The following is an 18,348-nucleotide window of genomic DNA, read 5'->3' as shown; positions in this document are numbered from 1 at the left end:
GCAACTCAGTAATGGAAAATAGGTCAGTTTCAAAACATTGATGTCCTGTTCTATATTTAAGAGATGAGGAATTATGTACATTTACAATTGATGGATATTTGTTATTGCTGTTATTCAGGTCACTGCCTGGAATCGAACTAGGAATCTTGGGGTTAGTAACCACAACGCCATATGCCCACGGACATATGGCTTAGTGGTTAAGAGCATGGGTTACTAATCCCAAGATTCCGAGTTCGATTCCAGGCAGTGACTGGAATACTAATAATAATAATAATAACAACAACATCGAAAAATACCTTAGGAATGAGAACCCAGGTTTGAAATTTCCCCAAGACACCTAATGAAGGCTGGAGGGTATATCAGCCGAAACGTGTTAACAACAAACAAAATGAGGACAAATATCCGTCAAATGTAAATAATGTAAATAATTCATGTCCCGGTCACAAAAGCAAAGTTTGAAGGGAATAGTAGTTATATCCTTTGATTTCAAATGCCGTCATCTTAGTCGTTCATCCCTCTGGGGTTGAACAACTGAAGTACCAGTTAATTATTGGTGCTAGTAATTCCACTTGTCCTATCTTCGAAAATTTCAATTGTACGGGTTATGAATCAAAGGGAGATGACTTAAATGAGTGTTCCAAAAGTTACCTCCCGTTATTTTCTAACCCATATTAAATGATATTTCAAATGTCGATATGTTATTTGTATTTAAGACGGCGAGCTGGCAAAATCGTTAGCGCACCGGGCGAAATGCTTGGCGGCATTTCGCCCGTCTTTACGTTCGAATTCCACTGAGGTCGATTAAAATAAGTACCAGTTGAACATTGGGTCGATGTAATCGACTTACCTCCTCCAATTAAAAAATAATATCTCATTTGGCATGCCTTAAATACAGATCATCATCGTTTGATGCTCGCTTTCCATACTGGTATGGGTTGGACAGTTTGACTGGGGACTGGCAAGCCAGGAGCCCACACCAGGCTCCAATCTGATCTGGCAGTGTTTTTACAGCTGGATGCCCTTCCTAACGCCAACCACTCCGAGAGTGTAGTGACACAGGAGCCAATCAGGCAGCACTGGCATCAGCTATGTTCGGATGGTGCTTTTTACGTGTCACTGGTACGGGCAGCCAGACAGGTGGCACTGGTATCGGTCACGTTCGGATGGTGCTCTTTACGTGCCACCGACACAGAGGCCAGTCAGGGCGGTGGAGCTGGCATTGACCACGTTCGGATGGTGCTTTTTACGTGTCACTGGCACGGGGAGCCAGACAGGCTGCAATCAATGAATGGTGCTTATTGTGTGCTGAATGAATGGTGCTAAGCATTTCGCCTGGCGTGCTAACGTTTCTGCCAGCACGCCGCCTTAATTCTTATAGCATTAAGACCATACATACATACATACATATATATCTATACATACATACATAGATATAGACATATATATGTATACATATAGATAGATAGATAGATAGATACTTGAGGTAGAGATTATTTTAATAAATCAAGAATTTTTGCTGTTATTTAACATACCGGTATGTATGTATGTCTTGTAACGGTAAAGGTAATTTTGGCTGTTATTTCTAGCCTTTTAAAATTCCCACGTTAGTTCAAGTAAGCTTAGTTTTATTATAGTGGAGGCGCAATGGCCCAGTGGTTAGGGCAACGGACTCGTGGTCATAGGATCGCGGTTTCGATTCCCAGACCTGGCGTTGTGAGTGTTTATTGAGCGAAAACACCTAAAAGCTCCACGAGGCTCCGGCGAACCCTGCTGTACTCTTTCACCACAACTTTCTCTCACTCTTACTTCCTGTTCCTGTTGTACCTGTAATTCAAAGGGTCAGCCTTGTCACACTGTGTCACGCTGAATATTCCCGAGAACTACGTTAAGGGTACACGTGTCTGTGGAGTGCTCAGCCACTTTTCTATTAATTTCACGAGCAGGCTGTTCCGTTGATCGGATCAACTGGAACCCGCGACGGAGTGCCAACAACAGTTTTATTATAACTAAACACAGTGATTAATGTGCAACAGAACTAACTATTGAAGGGAGACTACTCTGTTACATAATTTACGCAAACAGTCTTTCAACAGGTGTATGTATGTATTGTGTGTGTGTCCTATTTGACAACTGGTGTTGGTTTGTTTCCCTCTCTCTAACTTAGCAATTCAGCAAAAGAGAATGATAGGATAAGTACCAGACTTAAAAAGAAATAAGTTCTGGGGTCAATTTGTTTGACTAGACCCTTTATGGTGCTGCCCCAGCATGGCTGCAGTCCAATGACTGAAACAAGTGAAAAATTAAAGATTACAAGAAATAGACAAAGCAAACACTTTGAAAGTGGTCAAAAAAGTGACCAGTGGACTGAGAATAATGTGCTGGTGTATCTCAGGCAACATGGTTATGGTATTGTATAGAAGGAGAATAGGGTAACACCATTAGCAGGAGAGGTTAGGAAGGTAAAGGAGGAGGATGAAATACTGTAACTGAATAGATAGCCAGATGGGTAGATAGATAGATAGATAGATAGAAAGGTAGGTAGGTAGGTAGGTATCTGCTTGCGGAGTGGTGGAATGACGAAAATTGTGAATTTTTAATATATTGAAATTATGTAAAAATTGTAATTTTGATAGTGTAAGAGGTTTGCAACCTCACAAGTGTTTTTCAAAAGAAAAAAAAACAAAACAAAACTGAACAATGTTATCAGTTGGCGGGCACTGGTGCCTCTCTCATTATTTGTTTCATCTTTATCACCCTCATCTCATTAATGTCCATGTCCAGCCCGCAGCTACTTTATGTCTGTCTGTCTTTGTTTGTCCCCTGTTTTTGTTTGTCCCCTCTATGTAACGCCGTTAATGGCGAATTTATTGAAATAAAGTAGATAGGTAGACAGATAGATAGACAGATAGACAGGTAGATAGAACTTCATGCAGCATGAAGCCTTGTTGTTAGTTGTCAGGTTAGGTTTATTCACATGAGTGCTTTTGGATCAAAGATTCTTCATCAGATCAAATATCTTTCCATTTGCTTTTTGTGGTGGTCACTAACAGTGTGACCCTTTTTGCCTTATACTATACTGTATTGGACTAAGAGTTCAGGTTTCAAATTTTTCATTGAATATCTTGTTACCAAAATGTTTTAGACAGAAGCTGTATGGAAGACTGTCGAATGTGTGTGTGTGTGTGTGTGTGTACACATATACTTACTCCACTCTTACTACTTTTGGACCTCCACCTAGGACCATCTCTCAACCTCTCTTCTATTCTTCATTTATAGGCATCACTTTAGAGATTTAACCTTGTAACCTAAGTTACAAGGCAATTTTCACAAGTGCTGGTATCTAACACACACACACACACACACACACACACACACAAAAGAAAGAGGATCCAGTACATCTGGTAAAATGGTTGTCATTAAGAAGAGAAACTAGTCACAGCCAAAGTAGACAATGATCCATGATGCAGTCTACCAACTCCTCAGCCCCACTCAAATCATTCACCATTGTCAGTTTGTCAGACACATATTAAGTGATAATGATGATGATGATGATGATGATAAATATATACATCTATCTATTTGTCTGTCTGTCTGTCTCTGTCTCTCTCTCTCTCTATATATATGTGTGTGTGTGTGTTGCTATGTGATAAGAAGTTTGCTTTCCAGTCACATGGTTCTGAGTTCAGTCCCACTGTGTGGCACCTTGGGCAAGTATCCACAATAGTTTCGGGCCAACCAAAGCCTTGTGAATGGGTTTAGTAGATGTTTTGTTTTGTGTATGTATTCTCATGCGGAGGCGCAATGACCCAGTGGTTAGGGCAGCAGACTCACGGTCATAGGATCGCAGTTTCAATTCCCAGACCGGGTGTTGTGAGTGTTTATTGAGCGAAAACACCTAAAGCTCCACGAGGCTCCGGCAGGGGGTGGTGACAAACTCTGCTGTACTCTTTCACCACAACTTTCTCTCACTCTTACTTCTTGTTTCTGTTGTGCCTGTAATTCAAAGGGTCAACCTTGTCACACTGTGTCACACTGAATATCCCCGAGAACTACATTAAGGGTACACGTGTCTGTGGAGTGCTCAGCCACTTGCACGTTAATTTCACGAGCAGGCTGTTCCGTTGAACGGATCAACTGGAAACCTCGACATTGTAAGCGATGGAGTGCCAACAACAACAATTCATCCAACCCATGCAAGCGTGGAAACACAGACATAAAATGAACAGACGAATGGTTTGCATAACGGCATGTGTGTGTGTGTGTGAGTTTTGGTTTTGTTCAAAGCATTCAGAAGTTTGAAGTTCAAATGCAAATGAAGCTCAAATACAAACAAAGTTATAAATAAATAGAATAAATAATAACAGTTCATAAAATGTCAGGTAAATATACCTGTTAGACAGGAAAAGAAAGTAAACAGACTCATGGATGGAAATTGAACTGTGTCTCTGCTGTAGACCAAATGCTCGTCATAAACCACTCAACAAGTGGGACACATATGTGAACATTATACATACATATATATGTATGTGTGTGCGTGTGTGCATGCATATATGAGTATATATGTGTGTATATATGTATGTGTGTATTTGTCAAGTGAAGGCTAAGTGGTTAGGGTATTTGGCTTACAATCGTAAGGTCGTGAGTTCAATTCCCAGTGACATGTAGTGTCCTTGAGCAAGACACTTTATTTCATGTTGCTCCATTCCACTCAGCTGGCAAAAATGAGTTGTACCTGTAATTAATTCGAAGGGGCCAGTTTTGTCACTTTCTATGTTACACTGAATCTCCCCGAGAACTATGTCAAGGGTGTGTCTGTGGAGTGCTCAGTAACTTGCGTGATAATTTAACGAGCTGGCTATTCTGTTGATCAGCTGGAACCCTCGTCATCATAATTAACAGAGTGCCAGTGTATATGGGTGTATGTATGTGTGTATGTATGTATGGTTGTATATATGTGTGTGTATGGATGTATGGTAAAGCCTGGCATGCTATTCTAGGGACCATAATAAAAGAAATCAATATGGTGCAGGCATGTAATTGCTTTCCAACCGCATAGTTCCAGGTTCAGTTCCACTGCATGGCACCGTGTGTGAGTGTTTTTAACTATAGCCTTGGGCCAACCAAAACCTTGCAAGTGAATTTGGTTGACAAAAACTGAAAGAAGCCCATTGTGTGTGTGTGTGTGTGTGTGTGTGTGTGTATCCCTCACTACCACTTGACAACCGATTTTGGTTTGTTTACATCCCTGCAACTTAGCAGTTCAGCATAAAAGAGACCGATAGAATAAGTAACAGGTTTTAAAAAAAATAAGTACTAGGGTTGATTCATTAGACTAAAAGTTTTTTAAGGTGGTGCCCCAGCATGGCCACGGTCTCATGACCGAAACAAGTAAAAGATAAAAAACAAAAGATGGTATAGCAGGTGACCCATGCTATTCAAGCAACACCTCTACTCCAAGATAACCACAGCAGTACTCAAACAAGGCACCATCGATGAATGGTTTCACAGAACCATGGGAGTCCATTGGAGGTGCCTCCTCCTTCCCACTCCCTTCGACATCTTCCAGACTGACTGGACGGTAGTTGACAGGTGATGTGTGATCACCTTTTTTGAACAGGTGAACAACACTGACAATTTTCCACTGCTCTGGAGCGAATATATGTATGTCTACCCTTTCTCTTTCTAATTTAGAGTAAACTTTGACCGGCCGCCTACTTGGTAGCAAGTTTATGAAGGAAAGTACTTTGATTTAACCATCATCCTTTAAATCTTAAGAAAGTCTCACAGATTTTTATAGTCCCAGATATCATGGTCATTTGCAGCATATGAATTAAGGATTTGCATTCTCAGTTCAACCATACTTTGCACCAGACAGGTTGGTGTGTATCCTGTTGCTTCAATAATTATAGGTATGAAGCTGATTGAGTATTTTGAGAACTGGATTTGCAAACTCCTAATCAGTATTCCATAGATATCTTCTTTCACTTGTATGTAAGTGTGTATGTATGTATGTTCTGGGTATGACTTTAAACTGCATCCAGTAGCGGGAATTTGGTTCAGGATTTCCAAGGTTCAGAGGAGTGTGGAACCACCTGTTAACCACCACTATTCCCATTTCTACTCAGACCTGGAGTAGTAGCACCTGTCAGGGTCTCAGCAATGGGTTAACTAACATATGAATGACAGAAGATAGAAATACTTAGGTTGGTGTCTGAGGGGTGCAGTAAGGCCACTGGGAGGGAGGGACCCCTGGTCTTTGCCAAGGCATCTCTCCAGGAGAAGGCTAACTCGTTTATAAAACCAGCTGCTCTTCTGAGCCAGATATCTTGCACTTTGCTTGTCTCTGGGCTTCTTGGTGCTGGTGAGAGTCATTGTGGGGTTGTGTAAGCCATACTCAACTGAAAACCATTGCATGGGTATAGCTGACACTTATCTGTCAGCAATGGTCATGCTTGCCTAACGAGTAAACAGCCATCGCCACATAGGTATGTATGCATCTATGTATGTACATATGTGGGCTCATTAGCCACCAACGGAGCCACAAATGCAAAATATGTTAGTCCTAGAGCACACATTGTTCCCGAAGGTCGGTAATGGTCTTCCTCGGTCACGAGTGGATGGCCATCATGTGTGTATGTATGTTTGAATGGATGGATGTGTGTGTATATGTGCATATGTGTGTATATGTGTGTGTCATGTTTGTGTTCTCATTTACACAGGCCAAAACAAAACCTGTCTGATTTTTGTCTCATAACTTACAAGTTTGACAAACAAAAATCTATAACATAAGTACCAGACCAAAATATATACTGGAATTTGATATATCAAATCAAAAATCCTTTCAAAGCAATGCTCCAGCATGACCACATTCCAATGACTAACTGAGACCAATGAATGAGTAAATTAGTAATTATGTTAGTGTACATTATATGTACAATATGCATTGTATATATGCATTTATTTGAATGTGTGTGCGTGTGTGTTTTGTGTGTGAGTGTATATTTGAATAAATAGATAAATTAATGAAAAATATGTATGAATAAAAAAAGAACAAATGTGTAGGAAAGAATTCTTCACATAAAAAATATCGACTTTTATTCTCTATTTCAATGTGCAGCCGTTTATAGGGTACAATTTTTTCACATGATCTGGTCCCAACTGAATCGGGATACTGCAGTCAATGGGTTTCAAAGCAGCAGCAGCAGCAGAATGCATTATTAGCTGCAAAAACAGCATTTTGATCAATTAGATCAGTTTTTAATAAACGAAATATTATTAAAAGAACAAAACTAAACTAACATGAGGAATAATGTTGATTTTTTTTTTTTACAGAGATAGGCGCAGGAGTGGATATGTGGTAAGTAGCTTGCTTACCAACCACATGGTTCCGGGTTCAGTCCCACTGCGTGGCACCTTGGGCAAGTGTCTTCTACTATAGCCTCGGGCCGACCAAAGCCTTGTGAGAGGATTTGGTAGACGGAAACTGAAAGAAGCCCGTCGTATATATATATATATATATGTATATGTATGTGTGTTTGTCCCCCTAGCATTGCTTGACAACCGATGCTGGTGTGTTTAAGTCCCCGTCACTTAGCGGTTCGGCAAAATAGACTGATAGAATAAGTACTAGGCTTACAAAGAATAAGTCCCGGGGTCGATTTGCTTGACTAAAGGCGGTGCTCCAGTATGGCCGCAGTCAAATGACTGAAACAAATAAAAGAGTAAAAGAGTATATAAGGCTAGAAATTTTTGTGTGGGCAGTGATTAAATCACCCCAAGTACTTGACTGGTTCACTGTTTTGTTAACTTTAAAAGGGTGAAACACAGAGTTGATTTTGGTGGGAATTGAACGCAGAATACAATAGACATTAAATAAATAATACAAAGTAAATTTTCAAATAACAATAATAGTAATAATGGTTCCAAATTTTGCCACAAGGGCAGTAATTTTAGGAGAGGGGTCTAGTCGATTACATCAACCCCAGTGTTCAACTGGTACTTATTTTATTGACCCCAAAAGGATGAAGGGCAAAGTCGATTTCAGTGAAATTTGAACTCAACAATAATAATATATTGTTTCAAATTTTTGCTGCAAGGGCAGATTGGGGGAGGGGATTAAGTAGATTACATCAACCCCAGTGTATAACTGATACTTATTTCATTGACCCTGAAAGGATGAAAGGCAAAGTTGACCTCGGCAGTATTTGAACTCAGAATGTAGACGGTCGAAATGCCGCTAAGCCTTTCACCCAACGTTCTAAAGATTCTGCCAGTTCACCACCTTACAATAATAATGGTTTCAAATATTGGTACGAGGCCAATAATTTGGGGGCAGGGGACTAGTCAATTACATCAACTCCAATGTTTCACAAGCACTTAATTTATCAACCCCAAAAGGATGAGAAGTCAACCTCAGCGAAATTTGAACTCAGAATGTAAAGACAGGTAAAATGTCATTAAGCATTTTGCCTGGCGTGCTAACGATTCTGCCAGCTCACCACCATAAATAATAATAATAATAATCCTTTCTACTAAAGGTACAAGGCCTTAAATTTTGGCAGAAGGGACTAGTCAATTACATTGACCCCCAGTGTTTCACTGATACTTAATTTATTGACCATGAAAGGATGAAAGGCCAAGTCGACCTCAGCAGGGTTTGAACTCAGAATTTAGTGACAGGAGAAATAGCCCTAAGCATTTCGTCCAGCATGTTAACAATTGTTATTTCTTTATTGCCCACAGGGGGCTAAACATAGAGGGGACAAACTGGTACTTAATTTATCGACTCCAGTGCGTAACTGATACTTAATTTATCGACCCCGAAAGGATGAAAGGCAAAGTCGACCTCGGCTGAATTTGAACTCAGAACGTACCAGCAGACGAAATACCGCCAAGCATTTTGCCCGGCGTGCTAACGTTTCTCCCAATTCGCCACCTTAAGTAATAATTAAAAATAGTGATAATAATGATTATTATTATTTCTAATATTGGCACAGTTCTACAGATTGTGGGGGAGGGTGGTATAATCGATGAAATCGATCTTAGTACTTGATCGTTAAAATATTTTATCCGCCCAAAAGTATGGAGAGGCAAAGTGGAATATGAACTCTCAAGATAATGATTTCTGTTAATAACAATAATTGTTTCAACTTGTGACACAAGACCAGCAGTTTTAGCGGGAACAATTTAGTCGAGAATATTGACTCCAGACTGGTACTTTATTTTATCGACTGCGAACGAACGAAAGGCAAAGTTGACCTCGGCGTGTTTTGAACTCATGCCGATGAGCATTTTGTCGAGTTAATGGTAATATTTTCTTTTTGAACTAGAAGGGTTGACAAAAACATCGAAAATGATCCATGACGACACGGTGTGGGATTACATAAAACCGCTTAAATAAGGGAAATAACACAAATAGATAAAATCAACATAGTATCGAGGTTAACAAAGATGATGTGTTTTTTTTGTTGTTGTTGCAGACCAGCCTTGATCAATCAAATCTATGGTCTACATTATCTGAGTAGTTCTTCCTTTTTCAAGACGGTTGGGGTTGATATAAGGAAGACTTGACTGCTATTTCAAACGAATGCAGCAGAGGAAAATGATTAGGAAGACAAAGAGAGGGGGGGAAAAAAATAAAAGGAGAGATTGTTGGGGGGAAAAGACAAAAGAAAAAATTAGTGAAAGAAGACGGTAGGAGCAAAAAAAAAAAAAAAAAGACAGACTGAAAGGAGAGAGAGAGAGAGAGAAGAACGAATAAACGAGAGAAAAAAGAGATGGAAAGAAAGTATTTACTTCGAAAAAAGAGGATGGAAGGGAAAGAAAGCTAGAAAGAAAGAAAGAGTAAACGAAAGTACATACGTTTAAAGAGAAGATAGAGAGAATGAATGAATTGGTGTCCTTTTACTTATAGTAGTCGGGATAGAGTATCATTCGTTTTACTACTAAATGGGATGGGGTCTTTGCCAAAGTGGCAAACCTTTACCTAGAACATACTTCTACCGGTCTATCCCACCGACCAACCACCAACAGACCATGCCAAAGTTTCATTGTTTTATTTACCATCACTGCTGCTACCGCCAACTGTCTTTTCTCGCTGACCCGACTGACAGACAGACCCTCTTTCGCAGTTCTATCATTCGGTCACCCCTCACTATCCTTCTGACCCAGCACAAAACACCTTACGGCGATGCCGCCTGCTTTCTAATAGTGCAAAACTGTCTTAGCATTAGAACCCACTCCACCACTTTTAGAGGAGTCGGAGGAAGGGAGAAAGAAGTTACAGAAACCGTAATATTGTTCCATCATGATTACTCCAACCGTCACCACCACCACCACCAACCACATGCACAACACAAGTATCAACAAACCAACGAGGACGCCTCTTGTAACCGTTGCTTGACTTGCGAGAAATAGCAACTAAATTTCCTTCAAAATTACACCCCAACCATTTAAATAAAAGACGGGATCGTGTTAAATTTCTATCAACCATTTGAAATTCACTAATTTTTTTTTCATTTTCTACATTCATGTAACTTTTTTGTATTATTAATTTTTAAAAATAAAATGAATACGATTTTCGTAATCAGCATGCAAAACTACATTTTTAAAAAAATAATCTGGTGAAAATTTGAAATGGTTGAAAGAAATTTAACAAGATTCCATATTTTATAATGTAGTTTTATTTTTCACTTAAAAGACCATTCAGAATGCGTCTGATGATAAGTCTCCTCGATCAGGGTCGACCTGGGGTTAAATAGGAACGACTTTGTTCGCAACTCTAGTCACCGACATACAGAAAGACTAAGACAGAAAAAAAAAATGAGAGAAAAGAAGACAGGAGTAATCCTATATAAACCATTCTCCTTCCATAAGTAATTCTACCATCTCTGCTGCCAGAAACATCCACCAACACTACAAACATAAACTAACATAAACCAACATCCATACACAAGCCCAGCCAAATGTGAGAGCCTTTAATGTAGTCATTTAACTTGCTAGAAAAAGAAAAAAACCCCATCAAATCTCTCAAATTAAACCTGCAAGAAGAAAGGACATTGAATAACATAGTCTACGATAAACTATGTGTAATAAGACGGGATGGTCATGGGTAGAATGCTTCTGATTATATGTGTCTGCTCGACCACGATAACATTTACTAACATCACTGCTACAGTCACCAATATGCAGTAAATTAGTGTAGAGTCAGCGAGGAAGCCTTTTTACATAGTCACACTAAATGCTGGAAATAGTAGCCAAATCTCACCCAAAGTACATCGTACCGTCTTGAAAAGGAGAGGACATTGAATAAGGCAATCTTATATGCGTTGCGTTTGATCATAGGACTGCTTAGTTAGAGTTGACCTAGGGCGAAATAACAATAACAACATCATTGCTACTATCAACACCACTACCAAAACAACTTGCCACTTCTCATCCCATTCGGCGACCGACTGGCATAGAGAGAGAGAGAGAGAAGGAAAGAGAGGGGGAGACAGAAATACCATTCCACAGTGCCATCAACGCTAATCATAAGCATTACCATCACTATCAACAACAACCACAACACGAGCCAACGTGGACAACCTTTACGGTGTCACTTAACACGTTGCTAGAAATAGCAGCCAAATCTCTCTTAAAATCAACACCCTACAATCTTATAGAAAAAAGAAGGGCATATTAGATAACGTAGTCTGAAAAATAAAAAATAAAAAATCTAATGACATAAAACGAAACAAGATGGTCATGTCTGGAACGCTATAGCGTACCAGACATGACCATCTTATCGGAACTGACCTAAGGCGAAGCAACAACAACAACAACGACCTGCTAGTAGCACTTTTTAATTCACACAACTACCGACCGAGTTAGAAAAACAGGGAGAGAAACCATTCCGCTATTCTCTTCACTTCGCCATCGTCATCATTACCACCACCACCACCATTGACACCTCTCTGCTAAACGTCATCACTATTAACAATGACAACATCACCCTCTTCACCCAGCTAACACCACCGCCATTATCACTGACACGACAAGCATTCTCTTTTAAGCATCATCATCGCTAGAATCGCCGCCACCACTTTACTTTTCCATCTAACCACTACAGTTATCATCACCACCACAACCACCACCACCACCATTACAACCACCACCACTAGAATTATTAGCTGTATTTTTATCAACACCGTCGCCTCCATCACCATCAACACTCTCAGCACCGCCATCGACAGCACCACCGCCGCCACCGCTAACAGCAACATCACCACCGTTCCTTTAACACCATTACCATCACCACCACCGCCGCCATTATCATTAAACCCAATCAACACCACCACCACCACTCTCATCACCACCACCACCACTACTTCCATCATCACCACCACTTCACCAACATCACCAAACCCAACACCAACACCACTTCCACCGCCTTCAACACCACTACCATCACCATTACCATTCGCACAGTTACTATCATCATCATCACTGCATCGCACCCCACCTACCTTCGCCCGGCACCACCACCACCACCACCATTACCATTACAAGTTCTGTATGTAGTCCCTTCTCCGGTTTGACGCTTTCATTCCTCACTCACTCACTTATCTCTCTCTTTCTTTCTCTCGCTTTCTCTTTCGCTCTCTCTCTCTCTCTCTCACACACACACACACAGTTTGGTTACAGCTGAAATATCAGCCTTTACATTTTCACTTCGATTTCATTTCAATTCTCTTTTACTAAAACACTATTTTTACGGATTCTCCTCCAAGACATTTTGGACCCACACATACAAAGAAAGCAAAAAGCACCTTTTATTTTCCTCGAAGACGTTTGGCAACTTTTACACGCTGTCTCAATGCTTCACGTGAGTTATGTTATAATATTGTATATAAATTCTTGTTTTCTTGATTTTAACCTTTCTCTCTACACACGCTTTTCTTTCCAAGAAAAACCTGTCTATTGACAATTTTTTTTACCGGCCCAAGACGAATGCGTAAATATATATATATATATATATATATATATATATATACATATATATATATATATATATATATATATATATAGACACACGCAGTCTGGGCATTTATTTATGTATGTATATATGTATGTTTGTATTATATATTTGTATGAGTTTGGCTGTGTTTATTTACATACAGATAATATAGAAGATATATATATATATATATATATATATGTATATATATATATATATATACATGTATATATATATATACACATGCATATACATATATACATGTATATATGTATATATATATATATATATATATACACATGCATATACATATATACATGTATATATATATATATATATATATATACATATGCATATACATATATACATGTATATATATATACATATGCATACATGTATATACATATGCATATATATACATGTATATATATATATATATATATGTATACATGTATATATATATATATGTATACATGTATATATATATGTATACATGTATATATATATACATGTATACATGTATATATATATACATGTATACATGTATGTATATTTACACATGTATACATGTATATATATATACATGTATACATGTATATATATATACATGTATACATGTATATATATATACATGTATATATATATACATGTATACATGTATATATATATACATGTATATATATACATGTATATATATATACATGTATACATGTATATATATACATGTATATATATATACATGTATACATGTATATATATACATGTATATATATATACATGTATACATGTATATATATACATGTATATATATATACATGTATACATGTATATATATACATGTATATATATATACATGTATACATGTATATATATATACATGTATACATGTATATATATACACATATATATACATATATATATACATGTATACATGTATATATATACACATATATATACATATATACATGTATATATACATATATATATATATATACATGTACACACACATACACATATGTATATACACACACACACACACATAATGTCTGCGCGTGTTTCTGTGTATGTAGGTAGGTGTAAATGTTTGCACTTCCTTTTGTGATCACTGAACTTGTGTAAATATGTGACTTAAACATTTGTACGCCCTTTGTATGTTTATATCTTAATTCTTAATTGTTAAAAACTACGATGTATAAAAAATAACATTACACACACAGATAAGTATTTACTGAGAACACTGTATATATCTAGTTTTTTTACATTTTAGCATATATCACCAATATATATATATATATATATACATAATATATACACACACACACACACACACTCACAAACTGATACTCACACGTTGTGTATGATGCATACATGTATGATGCATATATACATGTGTATTACAATGTATGTATGCATATACGCACTGAGACATAGCTAAAAGTGCCATCATGGGTTTAGAAAATGAGGAACAAGTATATATATATATATCGTTTACCTACTGAAAACAATCAATTGTGTTAGGTTGTTTACAACATGCAAAACATAATACACTCCCCATGAACAAAGAGTGGACAAAATAAATAAATAAAACGGAAACACTGTTTGGAGTGTGTAAAAAAAAAAAGAGAACACTTTAGTTTAAATTAACAACCCTTAGACAGGAATTAAAAAGCTTGTTAGTGAAATACACCGGCATCGGAAGAGAGTAGCTTGGGAAAAAAATTATGAAGGAATCTAATCAGAAATCAATTGGCAGTTTACTGAGATACGATGGGGGCAGTCGATAAGTGAGTGTCACGGTGGTTCCTTGTCAAGAGGTTACGGAATCGTTCTGGAGAAAAATCTGATGTGAGGAAAAGAAGTTTGATTAGGATGCAATAGTGTTAGAAAAAACAAAACAACAACAAAAAAAAAAAACCGAAAGAAACAATGCCCCTGCACTCCTCGGAAAGCGTACCGTATCAATCATGGCACCCCTCTAAAACTGGTTTAGAAACTTCAGGATATGGAAAAACCAGGAAGAGAGAAACTTGATTGTCGAATACTGGTACAAAAGTAGTGACCTTCTTCCAAAGATATCTTACCGGCCTTTACCTGCCAGCTCTCAATATATATGTATATATATGTATGTATGTATGTTCCCTGGTTCAGTCCCACTGCGTGGTACCTTGGGCCGGTGTATTCTACTATAGCCTCAGGCCAAGCAAAGCCTTGTGAGTGGATTTGGTAGACGGAAACTGGAAGAAGCCTATCGTATATATATATATGTGTGTGTGTGTGTGTGTGTATGTTTGTCCCCCCCCAGCATCGCTTGACAACTGATGCTGGTGTGTTTGCGTCCCCGTAGCGTAGCGGTTCGGCAAAAGAGACCGATAGAATAAGTACTAGGTTTACAAAGAATAAACTCTTGGGGTCAATATGCTCCACTATAAAGGTGGTGCTCCAGCATGGCCGCAGTCAAATGACTGAAACAAGTAAAAGAGTAAAAAGCGTAAAGATATATAGGGCCCCACCTTGAAAAGTTTACTCAAATAAATTGACCACAATGCTTATTTTTTAAGCCTGTCGGTCTCTTTTGCCAAACCGCAAAGTTACAGGAATGACAACAAAGCAAAACTGGTTGTCAAGTAGCTGTAAGGAACGCATACACAAACAATGACATACCTATACATATAACAACAGGCTTCTTTCAGTTTCTGTCTACCAAATCCACTGAGAAGGCTTTGCTCAACCCAGGGTTATATAGTAGAAGACACTTGGCCCAACACAAGGTGATATCTAGTGGGACTGAACTCAGAACCATGTGGTTGGGAAGCAAACTTCTTATCACACAGTCGTACACATTAAGCTGACTGGTGTTAGCACAAGCAAAGTCGATATTCGAAAACAAAGCCACTCACATGGCGAAAAAGGAGTGACCAGTTGCTTATCACAATCTGATATATAAAATGTGTGTGTGGTAAAAAATTTGCTCCCCAACCACATGGTTCTGGGTTCAGTCCCAACGTGTGGCATTTTAGGCAAGTGTCTTTTACTATAGCTTCAGGTTGATCAAAGCCTTGTGAGTGGATTTAGTTGACAAAAACTGAAAGAAATCTGTTGTGTGTGTGTGTGTGTGTGTGTGTGTGTGTATATATATATATATATATATATATATATATATATATATATATATACATATGTGTGTGTGTGTCTTTGTGTTTGTCCTCTACCACTGTTTGATAACCAATGTTGGTGTGTTTACATCCCTGTAACTGAGCAGTTAGGCAAAAGAGACCAATAGAAAAAGTACCAGGCTTACAAAGAAAATAAGTACAGGGGTCAATTCATCTGACTGAAAATTAGGGTAAAAGGTAATAGAGAAAGAAGTGTTTGAACCTGTTTCTCCAGGATCATTGTTATAGAAATAATATCACCACAGCTGGGAAGAAAGGCGTTTGGGGATGTAATGAACAAAGTTTAACTAACAACACTGGTGTCACAAGTGTGGAAGCATAACGGGACCAGTCACAGTGTGGCTGGAAAGCAGTCGATTCTGTTCCTTACTTATGGGACATGGAGTCTCATACACTTGCTAAAGTTGTAGAAACCATAGATAACTTAAGGTGGTGAACTGGGAGAAACGTTAGCACACCGGGTGAAATGCTTAGCGGTATTTCGTCTGCCATTACGTTCTGAGTTCAAATTCCGCCGAGGTCAACTTTGCCTTTCATGCTTTCGGGGTCGATTAAATAAGTACCAGTTATGCACTGGAGTCGATATAATCGGCTTAATCCGTTTGTCTGTCCTTGTTTGTCCCCTCTGTGTGTAGCCCCCTTGTGGGCAGTAAAGAAATAAGAAACCATAGATAACTTGACTTCATCTTTGGACCATCATCTTCAGGTTCAAGTACAGGAATGGGTTCCATTGTCACTGGTAGGATACTGTATTACAGGGGTACATTTCAAACTGACAGTCCTTTAATGCTGTTTATACTTTTAGTAAAACCTTTGCTTTTTTCCATGAGAAAATCTAGAACAGTGATCCATGCAAGCAAAATAGTAAAATTTGGAATCCATGGTAATATTTTAAGAATCCATGAAATTATTTTGCTTTAGATGTATTTATTGCAGGAAACAAATCTAGGACATTTACACCCACAAGGACAATTACCCCTGAGGGCAACAGATATTGATTTAAAACTTCTTAATATATTACAGAGGGGGTAATTAACCAAGGGAGGTAATCGTCCTAGGATCTAGTTGTCATCAGGGGGAATTGTCCTATGGGAGTGCGGTAATTGTCCTGATATGCAAGAAACGGCTGTTTCTTTCTCTAATATTTTACATAGTTTAAACTACACAAGTGAATTTGTGATGAACAAAATAGGAATTTTGAAAGAAGTATGTATAAAACTAGTTTTTAAACATCAAATGGCTCTGGGCATCCACCAGAATAAAATAATCATCAATGGGTCCATAGATAGAAATAAAATGGATGAGAATCACTGATCTAAAAGATACTTTGAAAATATATGCCAAGAATATGAATGATGCAAAGAAGAACCTTGACCTGGTTACAACTTTATCCAAGGATATAAGGATGGAGTTAGACCAGGATAAATGTTCCTCCATGATTATAAAACTAAAGATAACTATAAACCAATCTAGTGACCCTTCAATCAATGGGGTGACTATTTCTCCCATATCTGATGAGGAATACTACAAGTACTTAGGCATGGTTGAACGTATTATCTTCTAAGGCAGCAGTCCCCAAACCTTTTTTGCACCAAGCTCAGTCTCATGAAGACAATTTTATTCCACAGACCAAGGGATCACATGTATAACAAAACACGATAAAGTACATAATATATACTTTAATAACTGCATATGTAATGCATATACATTACATATATATATATATATATATATATATATATATATATAATACATATTGGACTGGATTGGATTGCCCTTATGCAGGCCATTGCTGGATGGTTTGATGAACCTGCTCTGCTGCACTGGACATGGCTGCTGTCTAATGACTGAAACAAGTAAAAGATACAGGATATATAAGATAGATAACATCATGAGAGTTGGAAAGGAGCTCCTCAGAAAGTATCCCTTGACTGATGATAACGAGGCATACATCACCCCAGTGATGCTGTACAACTCTATTTTGCCAGGTCATAAGATGAAAAGTTATATACATATTAGTAGAAAGGTTAGCGCTAGAAGGGCATGCATGTGTGTGGAGCATGTATAGTGAGCCAAAATAGTCTGTCTTGCACCAGCAACTGGGATAATAGCTCTCATTTTGAAAGGTATGCCTTTGCATTACAAGAACAAGAAATAACAAAATATATGCTGCACAAA

General features: G+C 38.1%; 1 protein-coding gene across 2 annotated transcripts in view; it reads left to right on the top strand.

Annotated features, from left to right (window-relative positions):
* The first annotated feature begins 11,724 nt into the window (after nt 1-11,724).
* Nucleotides 11,725-18,348, top strand: part of LOC106871669 (uncharacterized) — a 218,510-nt gene continuing 211,886 nt past the window's right edge. Inside the window, exon 1 of one of the 2 annotated variants that reach the window (XM_089342265.1) lies at nt 11,725-12,865. The gene's annotated coding sequence lies outside the window, so the exon portion shown is untranslated. The remainder of the gene's footprint in view (nt 12,866-18,348) is intronic. The other variant, XM_089342264.1, reaches the window with a different exon arrangement.

This window comes from Octopus bimaculoides, chromosome 25 (genome assembly GCF_046866305.1).
Source record: "Octopus bimaculoides isolate indiv1 chromosome 25, ASM4686630v1, whole genome shotgun sequence".
NCBI lineage: Eukaryota > Metazoa > Mollusca > Cephalopoda > Octopoda > Octopodidae > Octopus > Octopus bimaculoides.
This window is presented reverse-complemented; position numbering and strand designations above follow the sequence as displayed.